This window comes from Lonchura striata, chromosome 6 (assembly GCF_046129695.1).
Source record: "Lonchura striata isolate bLonStr1 chromosome 6, bLonStr1.mat, whole genome shotgun sequence".
In the NCBI taxonomy this organism is placed as follows: domain Eukaryota; kingdom Metazoa; phylum Chordata; class Aves; order Passeriformes; family Estrildidae; genus Lonchura; species Lonchura striata.
In genome coordinates, this window is record NC_134608.1 from 50,431,302 (window position 1) to 50,443,995 (window position 12,694).

A 12,694-nucleotide genomic window follows, 5' to 3' on the forward strand; every position below is an offset into this window, starting at 1 on the left:
GGATGACTTCCAGTATGTGTTATCCAAGCCATGCTTCAATCACAATCTGCTCTCCTCCTTGGAGAATAGAATAACATCCTGGCACGTGCAAACATCCATATTTCAAGTGGCTCCTAGTCAGCTGGGAAGGGAACATAATTTTGTTTGGAATATTTTTTGCTGTCAGGATTTTATGGAAAGACATAGAAACATCTGTGCAGCAGAAGCTGCCATGACTTTGGGATTCATTTCCCACCTGCCATGCTTTCCAGTAGCTCTTCAGCAGAATTAGTTTTCTACAGACATTTTCATTGGTACTATGCATTTTTTTCAATAGCCTGAACACTAAAAATGTTAGATCTGTGTTTCATGTCTATGCTTCAGAGATGAAATTCCTTTCTTTTATACATCCATCTTATTGTGTTCTGGCTAAGTGTTTGCTCAGCAGCTCAGATAACAAATTGATTCTGTGCATACAAAGGAACATCTTGCACAGGCCATCATTCTTCAGGATCCACTTGCAGCTTTTTCACTGCAGTAAAAGCTGGTGTACAGCTGTGGCTCTGAATTGTTCCAAACTTGGTATCAGGAAGTTGTTACACCCTGTATTTTCTGCACAGCAGTATGTGTTGCATGCACTGTGGTAGGATTAAGGGAGTGTTATTCCAGTGCTCTGATTTCAGAAACTTCTATAAGAACAGGAATAAATTACCAGGAGGTGTAAATGGAGCAAGAAAGCTTGCTGCTTTTCCATTAAAAGTTTGAGAAAGTCATTGCAGGATGCAGTGTTAGAATAGCAGGAAGCCAGTTTCTACTATGCTCCTGCTCCTGATGTCCCTCCTGCCAGGAATCAGGGCCAGGTTTCCTTATTCAGGGCCTCATGAGGATTTGTATTTATGTCTTATTTAGATGCTAACATGAGAAGCAGAAATGCTTACCTGAGGATAGGCAGATGTGGGTAACTCTTATTTGGGAGTCAAATAAGACTTGGGGCTCATCCTAAGAAAGCATGAATAAGGAGACTGGATTTATCGAAACTTTATAGGTATTGTAAAAAAAAACAAATTAAAAACCAGGCCACAATGGAACCTAATTTGTACACATCTTCAGAAAGATTTGTAAGTGGTTCTGTAAAGGCAGCCTTATGCACCTCTGAGAAATATAAAGCTTTGTGTGAGGTGTTTGCTCTCTATTTTTTGGCACAAAGCTGCAGCTGAAAGACTCAGTCACTTAATCCTGTTAGTTAGCAGCACTCCAGCACCAATTTAAAGCATTTTGTAAATTCTTCAAAGTTTTTTTGTGTTGTTACACCAGGGGGTGCTGTCTTGCAACTGATAAATTTTCGGAGGTTGTTTTTTGTTGCCTTTTTTAAAAAGTCTTAATGAAGAAAGTAAAGGATCTGGTGCAGGGGTGTGCTGCAAGTTTTGTCATATAAGCAGTAGGGAGTAATTTTGGCCCACTCTTGGGGTCACTTTCCGTTGGTTTTTGTATATTTTTAGGTTGCCTAGCTAAGTGTAAGCAGTGCACACCAATTCACAGCTCAGATTACTAATACAGTACATCTGTTCAAACACTGCCTTGTCTCTAGAGATTTTACTTTTCTAAAGCACATTGAGATAGATTTGGCTGTGCACAGCTGGTCTAGGGAGGATCTCCCATTTGAGAGACATGAAAATAAATTCACTAGAAAAGGGATGTAGGTGTAATATAAGAAACTCTAGCTGTGACTTTGCCTGTACATTTGTAATACTAACCTAGGCCATTTTCTGTTTGAGCAAAGCCATAAAATATCCACTGTATTTCACTAGATACTTCTTTGGATTTTCTTTTTTTTTTCATAGATTCCGTAACTCGTGATTTCAACCTTTTCTAAACTCTGTGTTTAGAAATTAAAAAAAAATAATAATTTTTTAAAATTTCATCAGTGATCCACAATTGTTAAGACTAGAATGGAATTGCTACCAAAATGTGATTTCTTTTGTTTTGAAAGATGAGCATAACTCTTTCAGCCATAGATTGTAGGTATTTTATAATTTGGTTATGAAGTACAAATATTTTTTGTATATAAAATGTAGACATTTTATACTTGTCTAAACCAGTTAATTTAGACAGGTATAAGATCTGTAGTTTCTGTGGCTTTTAAGTGCCTATTTTGCTCTTTCACTGGAATGTCATTTAGGGGAAGCAGAACATACTAAGTTTATTGTTATCCTGGCCCCTACTCAGAAGCAGTGTTAGTGGGTCTCACTGTTCCTGCATCTTATTCACAGTGGTTTTCAGGTTTGATGTTTCAGGTCTGTCCTGTAATAGCTGATCAAAGTCTGCTACAGCAGATGGTCACACTACATCTTCTCACTAAAAATGTGGTCAAGGTCTCACAGTACCAGAAAGAGTTGTAAGAATTTCCTCATGCTTCTGATTTTAGTTACGTGCAAAGTTTGGAGATGAATTTCAAAATGCAGTAGTGAGTTCTTAATCTGATCTTTCTGAATAACTTCTGTCACTGATATTTAGACACAAGAATAAACAATTATTTCTGCTATGTTGTTCTTAAGCTATATGTAAATATTTTATTACTTTGTAAAAATTTCACTCAGGTGGGATTCCCCACGTCCTTTTGTTTTTTCTTTCCTTAATTTTAAATATTTTTCCCTGACAATGGTCTCTATGTGATCTGTCCAAAACTACCATGATGTATTCCATAGGCACCCCTACTTTTAATTGTTTTTCAAATGAAATTCTATCATCTTTTAATATCCATTGAATTCAGTGGTGCTAGTGGACCAGTTTCCTCTGAGCTATGACTGAAAGAGATGAAAGGGTTATTCATGTGCAGAAGCAAGCACCATTCAGCAGGAGATTGTTTTTTGAGACCAGGAATGGTAGATGACAGGCCTGGGTAAGCCCCTTCAAGTTTGGGAGGGTACAATTTTCACCTCAGAGGTGTCCTAACTTGTGGCAGAGCTCTGTGGGCACTGAAAACCCACTGGGTTGATCTCTTTTAATAATGTAGTGTGTTTTTAGGTGTGATTTGCTTTGCACATTCAGTAATGTTTGGGATGGGCTTGAGCTTAGCACAGTTTTCCTCCTGGTGGCACCTGAAGTTGTGACCCAGGCCACAAAGCTGTGCCTCACTTACACCGTGGCTGCCAGGACCTGCACAGTTTGGTCTCTCTGGGATGTGCACCTGGGACCAGCATCTGGCAACAGCTTCATTATTGCCCAAAACCAAGCCTAGACTTGCAGTACCAGAATGGCAACGGGTCAGAGCAGATCAAGGCTGATCTCCAGGCAGGTGTCTGAGCTTCAATTCAGCCGTGAGCTAACCTCTGTCTTTCCTGCCTGATGCAGAGAAGTAGCTGCCTGCTTGAGGCATTACCCCGTGCTCTGAGACCTTTCAGGCTGTTCCTGTCAGTAAGAGGCTGTTCTGCATTGTCAGGCATCTTGTCAAGAGACCAAATGCATGGTTCTCTGTACCAGGTGGGAGTTAGGCTCTGGGCTTCAGTCTGTTTATTCTTGAGTGCCATCTCTGCTTGTTTACAGTACCCTAATATCTGAAAACTGCAACTTGAAATGGTCCACTTAAGTTCTCATGTGTGGTGCACAGGTTTGATACCAACCTGGAAGGCAAGTGACCCAGTTTATTTGGTTAGTGCAGCTGATGTTGTCACCATGTAGAAAGTGAAGAGTGTTCACTGGCTAATGCTTTTCCTCTTGAAGCCAGATTTTATAAGCTCTCAGAGATAAGCATTATACCTTTGATAGCTCAGCTACCTCAGGTGGTGTAAAAGAAGTAGGATGGCTCTTGTTGGCAGTGTTGGAAGCAAAAAGTTTTAATAAAAGGCAAAATAAAAAAGCTCTTTACAGAGAAAAACTGAGCTGGGCAAGAGTTTCTTTCTCCTGCTAAAACACTTCACAAAAGCGATTTACTTCTTTTGTTCTCTTCTTTTTCTAGTGACTTGCTTGAGCGTGACTTTTTAGCTCCTGTCCAATTAGCTATCCTTAAGTCCCCAAGGTCTTATGAAGTGTCTTTTAACTAAATTGAGGAGAGAAACTTCTAGGCTTTTTTCCTTTTTAAAGAGACAAAAGGTAACTTGGTTACTCTGTCAACAAGGGGCACATTCCTACAACTGGCTCCTTACTATTACATCCATTGTCATGAATTATTGTTCTGAGGAGAAGGAGTGGGGTTTTGAAGTCTTGTCATCTTTAAGGATTCTGTATTCCTTCATCCATGCTTGGGCTTGAGGGAGAAGGCAGCTTGAATCTGTAACTGATATAGCACATGCAGCAAAGCACTTGCCAGTAGTGGCTTCAGACTGGCTGCAAGGTCCCACACCTGTGCCCAGGAAGAGTCCTGCTGACTGCACTCTCTCCTAAAACCCCTACAAACTTTCCATAAATATGCCCCTATAAATAAACCTCTATAAAGTTTCTAGAAATCCAGTCTTCTCCAGTTTACCCGGCTGCATTCTGGTCTGCATATCTGAGCTATTTATGTGGTCAGACAGCACCTACCTGCCAGTAAAAACCCTGATGTGGGAGCATTCTTTTTTTCTGGCTCATCCAATTTATTTCTTATAGTTTACTTATATAAATATTTCCATCCTGGAAAGCAGATTCACCTTTTACTCAGATTATCAGGAATTGCCTTGGATTCTTAAGTGGGATTTTTTGAATGCCATATCAAATTTTCTTTTAACAGTGCAAGAAAATAAGCTATTAAAACTTTAATGTGTTTGACCTGATAGCTTAGTGCTTGTGCTTTCAAGCATGTGACAGTATGTTAATGCATCTTTACTAGGAGATACAATTATTGCTGGGTTTGGATGCCTGATCCATAAGTAATAACAGGTGTTTTTTTCCTACGCCTGTTCTCACTTGCACTTTCAGATGTACAAGTTCAGCAGTGCTACTATATCCAGCCTTAATAAATGGGAATGTTACCGTAGAAACACCACAGAAACCTGCTCTTGCAGCAGGCAGGTGCTAAGAGCACATGAAGACATTTATCAGGTAATCAGTCAAATTTAATATTTATGGAAAATACAGATGGTGTGAGACTATGGAATGCATTTCTTAATTAAGTGAAAAATCAGGAATTGTGTGTGTTCCAACCAATTCCTTGTGTGTTGCTGTAAAGCATGAAGATACAAGCCCTAACAAATACATGCTTTTATTTCTGGAAACATAGCCCCTACCTTCCCAAGCTATATATATTAAAGCACATAAATAACAAACCTGCAAATCTTGCTTAACCTTTGCTCTTTTTTTTTTTAAACAATGTATTTTTGCACTGCCGTTTTTATTGGAAATTATTGGAGCTTGTAACTGTTTTTTGTACCAGTATTTAATGGATGCTATCTGGGAGCAGGTCAGTTTTTCTCATATATCCAGGAAATCACCTTAGGATCTTAGTTTGTAGCTGTGGAGATAGGCTGCCACCTTTATGAAGTGTTCTGAGATGTGCTGGTGAAAAGTTCTGCACAAAAGCTCCGTTGTTGTTGTGCTTCTGCAAATGTGGTCACCAGTCTCCACTTTCTTCTGCATAACTAAATGGGCAGGTAGTTGAGCTTAGACAGATTTCAGAGGCAGCTCTGGCTTAGTACAGTGAGACAGAACTGGGAACTGGATGGCTGTGAGCACCTTGCTCTGATAAGCAGCAGGCTGAAAAACAGAGGCTCTGCGAGCTCTATGATATAATTTACATTTTGATGTAGTTTTGTGTGAAGACAGTAAGTTCTCAGTACAGCAAGACTAACTTTTGACATGCATAAAAGCTAATAAACAGTCAGGTAAGTGATGTGCTAAAAGAATAAATCACATGGGACTCCATTTTCTTCAGGGTGGAAAAAGACAATTCTTTATTCATGTAACTGGTTTTTATACCGTTTTACAGACCTCATGTGTGACTCCAATTGGTCAGTAGTTTTCTTGCCAATTACTTTATTGGTTAGTAACAAGTTATTATCCTTTATTGACTGATCACTCAAACCCCCAGTGTGTATGTGCAGGAAAGGTTGTTTATGAGAGATAGTTTCCCTTTTTCTATCTAACAGTTTGTACAGGTGCTAGTTGTTTTTTGCCCAGGAATAGATTGCTATGCTGAGCTGCTCACACCAGGGTTGCTTTCACATGGGAACTTGCAAAGTGCTAACTTGACTTAGAAGAAAGGACAGGCTAACAGGGCAGGCCTGATTTTATAAGGTTTTTCTTTATAATTTTTCTACCTTACTGTAACAATCTATTGTTTAGCAGTGCAGGACAAAGCTGCCACAGAGACAGCCTTGGTGTGTTTCAAGTGACCTTTCCTGTGAGGCAGGGAAAGGAATTGGATAGATAATTGAAAGCTGGGCTTCTCAGACTTGTCCTGCTGCTCCCATGCCACCAGGAGTGAAAAGGCTTGTTACAGTGAAAGCATATTTTCTAGCTCTGTTTTCCAGTTTCTCTTTAACAGAGACAGGCAGAGCTGCTTTTGGAGGCAAATGAAATTGTCCCGTTGACATTTGTAGGCAGTACTTTGGAAGCTCCTCTTCTTGCTAGACAGTTCCTGTTAAATCACATGCACATCCCTGGATGCAGGGGACCAAATCCACTTCTAGAGGGCTGCAAAAAGTGTCTGTTTCAGTGCCTTTGAGAGACCCCGACCTTCCTGCCATGCCCTTGTCACCATATTGTCCCAGGGAACCCAGGTGCAAGAGGAGGCAGCAGGAGAGCAACCCTCAGGAGTGGCAGATTCAGCTCCCTCCCTTCTTTTAGGCCGCAGGCCCCAAACTGCCTTAGTTTGCCACCTACATCCCATAATAGTGGTCTCCTGATGTCACAAACCATCTTGCTGCCAATTTTAGGGGCTCTAAAAACACAGGAACCCCAGCAGTGAGCCCACAGATGGCTGAGTTTGAGCCCTCAGGTTCCAAGGGTGCCTGAAACCAAGAGCTCCAAGACCAAAACATGAGGCTGCCCATCTTTGTGGGGAGGGACAGAAGACACGTGGCTGCAGGAAGCACAGAGGAAGAAGAGGCCACTTTATTTGAGGATCCCATCAGCCCCATGGACCATCTGGCTGATGCTGTGAGCCCACAGAGGAGGGTGCACATCCAGCACCAATACACCGTGCCAAGCCTCCCTTCTGTGCCACCTTGGCACTGGTGTCACAGGGGCACCCATGGCAGCCTCTGCCCCTGGCCATCCTGCCAGCTCAGCCAGCAGCAGCAGCAATCCTTGTGTTCATGGCCAGGCTGGTGGGGGCTGTGCATTGGTCTGGATGACTTGTAAAGGTCCCTTCCAACCCAAACCATTCCATGATTCGGTGCTTCAGTATAGCCCACCAGTCTTCAGTTGCCTCAGGTTGCAGAGAAATCAAGTGGATCAAGGGAAGCCTAGAGACCCAGATCTTGCTGTTTTAAAGAGAATCTGCAAATTGACATAAACTTCACCCAAGGATAGGCAGAAGGGCTGTGTATTCATAGAAAAAGGTAAGAGCAGTGGAGTTGGATCTTCCTCCAAAAAACCCTTAAATGCCCATTGAAAGGCCTAGCTGGCTCTGCTTGATTAGGTTCTTTTAGGGGAGTTAATTTTCTAAGCTTTCTGTGATACTATTCTATACCTTTGTGAAAAAAGTTAGTAATCCCAAATTGTTCAGGAATCCTTTAATGGCACTGTCCTCTACCACGAAGTACCCAAATCTTACCAAACCAAGGGAATATGTATTTTGCTAGCCTAAAATGTGTTATATGTGATCACTGTAGTTATTGGAATTACAGGCAGGGCTTTTTATATTTTGCAGTATATGATGTATTTTTAAAGTAACCTAAAAATGCACTTGAATAATTAGGAGCTGGAAGTGCAATGACATCTAAAGAAATGTTGCTGTCAACTAAACTCCTGGCAGTGCTCATTCAGAAATATTTCTGCCCTAAAACTCTTTTACATGGAGGGTGTGAATGACAGTGGAGCAGAAGTATGTTGTGGTGTGGGTCTGTATCACATGATCAGAGTTTTCCTGGGTGATGTAAGTGATGCAGGTATTACAAACACTTGTCTGTTCATGTTTTTTGATGGCAGCCTTAAATGTGATAGAGCTCTAAAATTAGATATCATCACAGAAAGTTCAGTCATCTTGAAAGTATGTTGAATTGGTGCCATTCACGTGGAGGAGTTCCATGGAATCATTTCAAAATCCAGCTGGGTTGTGTAGATTGCCTAACGGGGATCCAATGCCATTTTCTTTGACTGCTTGTATCCATGTGATGTTCCTATGTCTGAAATGAATTCTGGTGCTTGTGACTGAGCAAAAGATACTTGTCTCTCTGAAGTTCCACTAAGCCTCAGCTTTCATAACTTAAGCAGCTACTTAGAGAAATGGGTCTTGTCTTAGCTGTTTCCATGCAGAATTTGTGTGATGAAAACAGGATTTAAGCTTCGGAATAATTGACTGGTGATCATCTGTGCCCTGTTTGGATCCAAGCAAGTATCACCTCATGCACAGCCACGCTGCAATGTCAGCACTGCAGTAGCTGAGTGTGAATTCAAGTTTTTTTCAGTGCTAGGTTTGGGACTAGCACATCAGATCCCTGAAAAGGCAGACAAGGAAGGTTGTAACTCCCTAGATGTTGGTCTGAAGTGATGAGGAAGTTTGCTGGTGTCCAGCCAGAGCCAGGTTAGAGCTTCTTGGAAATATGAGCAAGATGGAATCTTGAAACCTGGAGCATGAGAGTTTTGGGGCTGGCTGAGGCTGGGCTGTTGCTCTCCACAGAAAGAGGACAAGGAGGACTGGACCTGAGGGCAATGGGACGGCTTTTCCTCTAGTGCATTCACTACAAAATCTACAGGCAGGTGCTAACCATGCTTGGAGTAGTAGTTATTCCTGTCTATATTGGGGTCAGGACCTCAGCTGATATCCTTAGAACAAACCTCTTGTACCTCCTGCAAATTTGCTGAAGCTTGTTTCTACATAAAAGCTTAGCAGCCCTCATCCAAAGGGGATTAGGGATCTCTGACAAGGACTGTGCTGTGTTTTGAAACCCAGGTACTGTTGTGTTTCCTTCCACAAATGTTCACAACTGTGTATAATGTAGCAATATGTAACTGAAACAAGGATGCTCCTTGGTTCCCCTACACCAAAACCCAGAGCACTTCCCTATTCACACAGAGTCCCACATACCCTCAGAGCTCTTTAAAGTTTTTTTAAAGCTTTTTAAAAGGGTATATTACTCTAAATTTCTTGAAAACTTCCTGGAAATTAAAAATCAATCCATTTTCTCAATCTCTGTCAAATTGTAATCTTAGGGAAGTACTTTTTGTGCCCAAAGAGATAGACTGTGACAGGAGACAAATGCAGTCATTTACCCTGGCAGACTCATTCTCTGCCTGACCTCACCCCAATGGCATTTTGAAAGTGTGGGCGCATTATTTTGTTCAGGTGAATCACTCAAAATTACCGTTTGTCTGAAAGAGTTTATCAAAAACTAATGGGATTTTGGAGAAAAAATGGCTTCACAAGTCTTCATCTAGCAGGTTGCTGAGAGATGAAATGAGTCTCTGAGGTATTTATTAACTTTTGTGGGCAGCTCTGAATATAAGAAAGGCACATACGTGAAACTTTTGTACAGGATGTCTTACACTCTGTTTATCAGTGAGGAGTTTCTAATGCACAATCTAAATGCCAATCATCTTTTTGTCTGCTGCCTAGAACACTGTTAGTAACATAAGACTATTTTAATAAAGAATTCAAAAATTTTAAGAGTAAATGTTTAAAATTTGAATTTTTAGAAAATTCTTTGGAATTATATTTTTTGACCAATCAGTCTTTTCTACCAGCTCAGAATACTGGTGGATGCATAGCTCCTGAGTGGTAGGAGAAGGGTTTCTCATGGACTTGGAAGAAAATGGCAGCCATGATACTCACCCTTCTCAGAAATTTTATGAAGCTATTAGAGTAGAGTGTCAAGTTTTGATACCAGATGTAATTGTACTCTAGAGGCAAGTGTATATTTAATCCTGAAGGATAAGAATGTTAAGTAGGCAGGGTAGAGTTTGCCTGTATGGACTACTGCATTCTTTAATGATGCTGGAGCAGGCTAAAGTTTATTCTCTGCTTTTTTCTCTATATGCCACAGCATAAACATGAATCAGAGTTGGTACAGTGCAAATGTGATGTGCAACTGCAGTTTAATTTGTGCAAACTATGTCAGTGAGAGGGAACTCGCCTTTCCTAGAGGGACTCCTCACACTGGGCTTTAGCCAGGGCACTGTGTTAACCATAAACCAACTATTCCCTCTGTAAAATTGTGATTTGAATCTTATGCAGATTTTTCAGGTAGGTTTTATGGAGAAAGGGATTGTGTGTTTGTAATATGTATGCTGTGCCTTCAGCTAACACCACATAAGCTGGGCCATACCATAAGGGCTTCAACTGATTTTTGCTTTCTCTTTACCTAGTCTCATGGGTATTCTCATACTGCAAAGAGCAAAGGATTGTGAGAAAGAAACAAGGGGAGATTGTGTGTAGGAAGGGAAATTTCTTTTAACATTCTGTAATTCTGTAATTTTCCATAATCACCTGTGTAAGTGGTTTGCTTTTAGTGTTGGTTTTTCTTCTAAGCACTTAATAAATAATAATAAAAGCCTAGACAAAAAAAAAAAAAAAGGGAAAGCACATTATCACTGTGAGATTGTTTTAATTTTGATGGCCAACAGAAAGACTGTTCAGCAGTGCAAGGGAAAACCATATGGAAGCAGCCACTCTAAAATCAGGTGATTTTACATTAGTTTTTATCAGATTGTTTCATTTTTAATAGATATTAAGACCTCTTCACAGCATGTTGCAAAGGCAAAATACTTCTAAAGTAGTTTTTTGTTGGGCATTCTGCAGATGGGGAAGGTTGATTGTCACTAATGAAGTGTCTTATTGCTAAGACCATGGCTGGAACAAAACTGTTGGCTACTTTTGCCTGCAGGTTCTACATCAAAATCCTATATACATTCATTAAGCTTAGCTTCCTCCTTTCTTACTGCTCTTATTCATTAGCAAATACTGTGGGTTCCTTTATTGCATCTTCTTCATCCTGGATCATTATAGGGTCACTAAATGTAATTTCCCCGTGGGTATATATTAGCTGTTCCTGCTCATTTCACAACACTGTAATTATGGAGAAACCAGAGGTTTCAAATTATGAAAACAATTTGGTTTCATTTAGATTCAGTGTCATCTGTAGGGGAAAATCCTTTTATGCATCTACTTTGTCGGGTTTGTTTTTTGCTTTGTTTTTTAATGGAAAAGGACCTGGATTTACTGCTCCAATGCCTCACAGAAGGCAGGAATCTTGTGGCAGTGTCCTTTTTTTCATAGCCGGTGGGTTTTAAGATATCACTGCATTTTGAATTAAATAATTTTTCACCAGGTGAATGCAGCTGGGACCCTGAGCAGGCTGCAGTGAAGGCCATGGTCAGTTCCCTCAAGGCTGTGTGGTGCACGAGGGCACTGCCTGTGCCATGGAGGAAGGGCACTGCTGCTCAAGGCTTCTTGCTCTGAGTTTTTCCTTTCCTCCTTGGAGGGGAGCCAGGTGCTGGATAGGGATGGCTGCTGCCCAAAGGAGTTGTGTTTCTCTGTTGTTGGGAGAAAGAGCAGCTTCAAAAAGATGGCAACTGACTCCTCTAATTTTTAGAACTACTTCTTTTCTGATCATGCTGGCATGGAACTGATTCCCCATCAATGACAGCTAAGAGAGGACTGTCCATGTTTTCCTTTTCTAAGTTTTCAGGGTGAGGGGCAGCACACCTTGCTGTGCACATGCACTCTCTGTTACAGCATGTCCTCGTGCTGCTCGTACTCCCCTGGATGTCCCAAGGAATGTACAGTTGTGCTCAAGAGGGAGGGCTGCCAGCAGATGCATACACTTTATCTGAGTCTGAGAGATAAGGAGAAGGGGAAATGCACATCTTTCACTGGTCAGTGGCAGAACTGATCCCGGCCAGGTTTAGTATTACACTGATCCCACTCGTGTAGTTGGTGTTTAAACCCAAGGATGACAGGTACCCTGTGGTGCTTCTGACAGCAAACAAAGCAGGTACTGAGCACAGATTTGCACACAGTTCTGCTGTTGAAGCTCAGTTGTTTCTGCCTACAGGACATCCATTATTCCAGTCCTTAGGCTCATCAGGAAAAAGCTACTGTGCAAGTGCTGCACTTGGAACAAATCCCTGAAGTGTCTGAGGGCCAGAAGCCCATTTCACCTCTACCCATGCATCAAATATGAACTCATGTCTCCAGTGACTTAACTTTCTGCACCACCAGCCTCCAGCCCTCTCTGTAATGCTCTTATTTCTGGATGGGTCACAGGGGATCCTCTCAGGCTTTTAATCTGTAGCTTATTGTTTAAAGATTTATTTGTTTTGCAAGACTACCACCAGTGCTGATCACAGGCCAGCAACCATGGAAGGGATCTGGGCAATTGGAAGAGTTTCCACTCTTTCCCCAGTGCTTATCTGTGATGAGGTTGCTTTGAAGGATTCAAGTCATTTGCAAACATCATCTTAAAACTGCAGGTGCTTAATTGTTTGCAGGGGAAATGTGTGAGAGAAAATTAGGTACAACCAGCAATCGCTTAATGGTACAGAACAGCCTTTTTTTTTTCTTTCTTTTATTTTTCCTTTTTTTTCCTTTTTTTTTTGGTAGGAATGTCTTGTTTCCATGGCTACCCTTTGTTAAGATTCC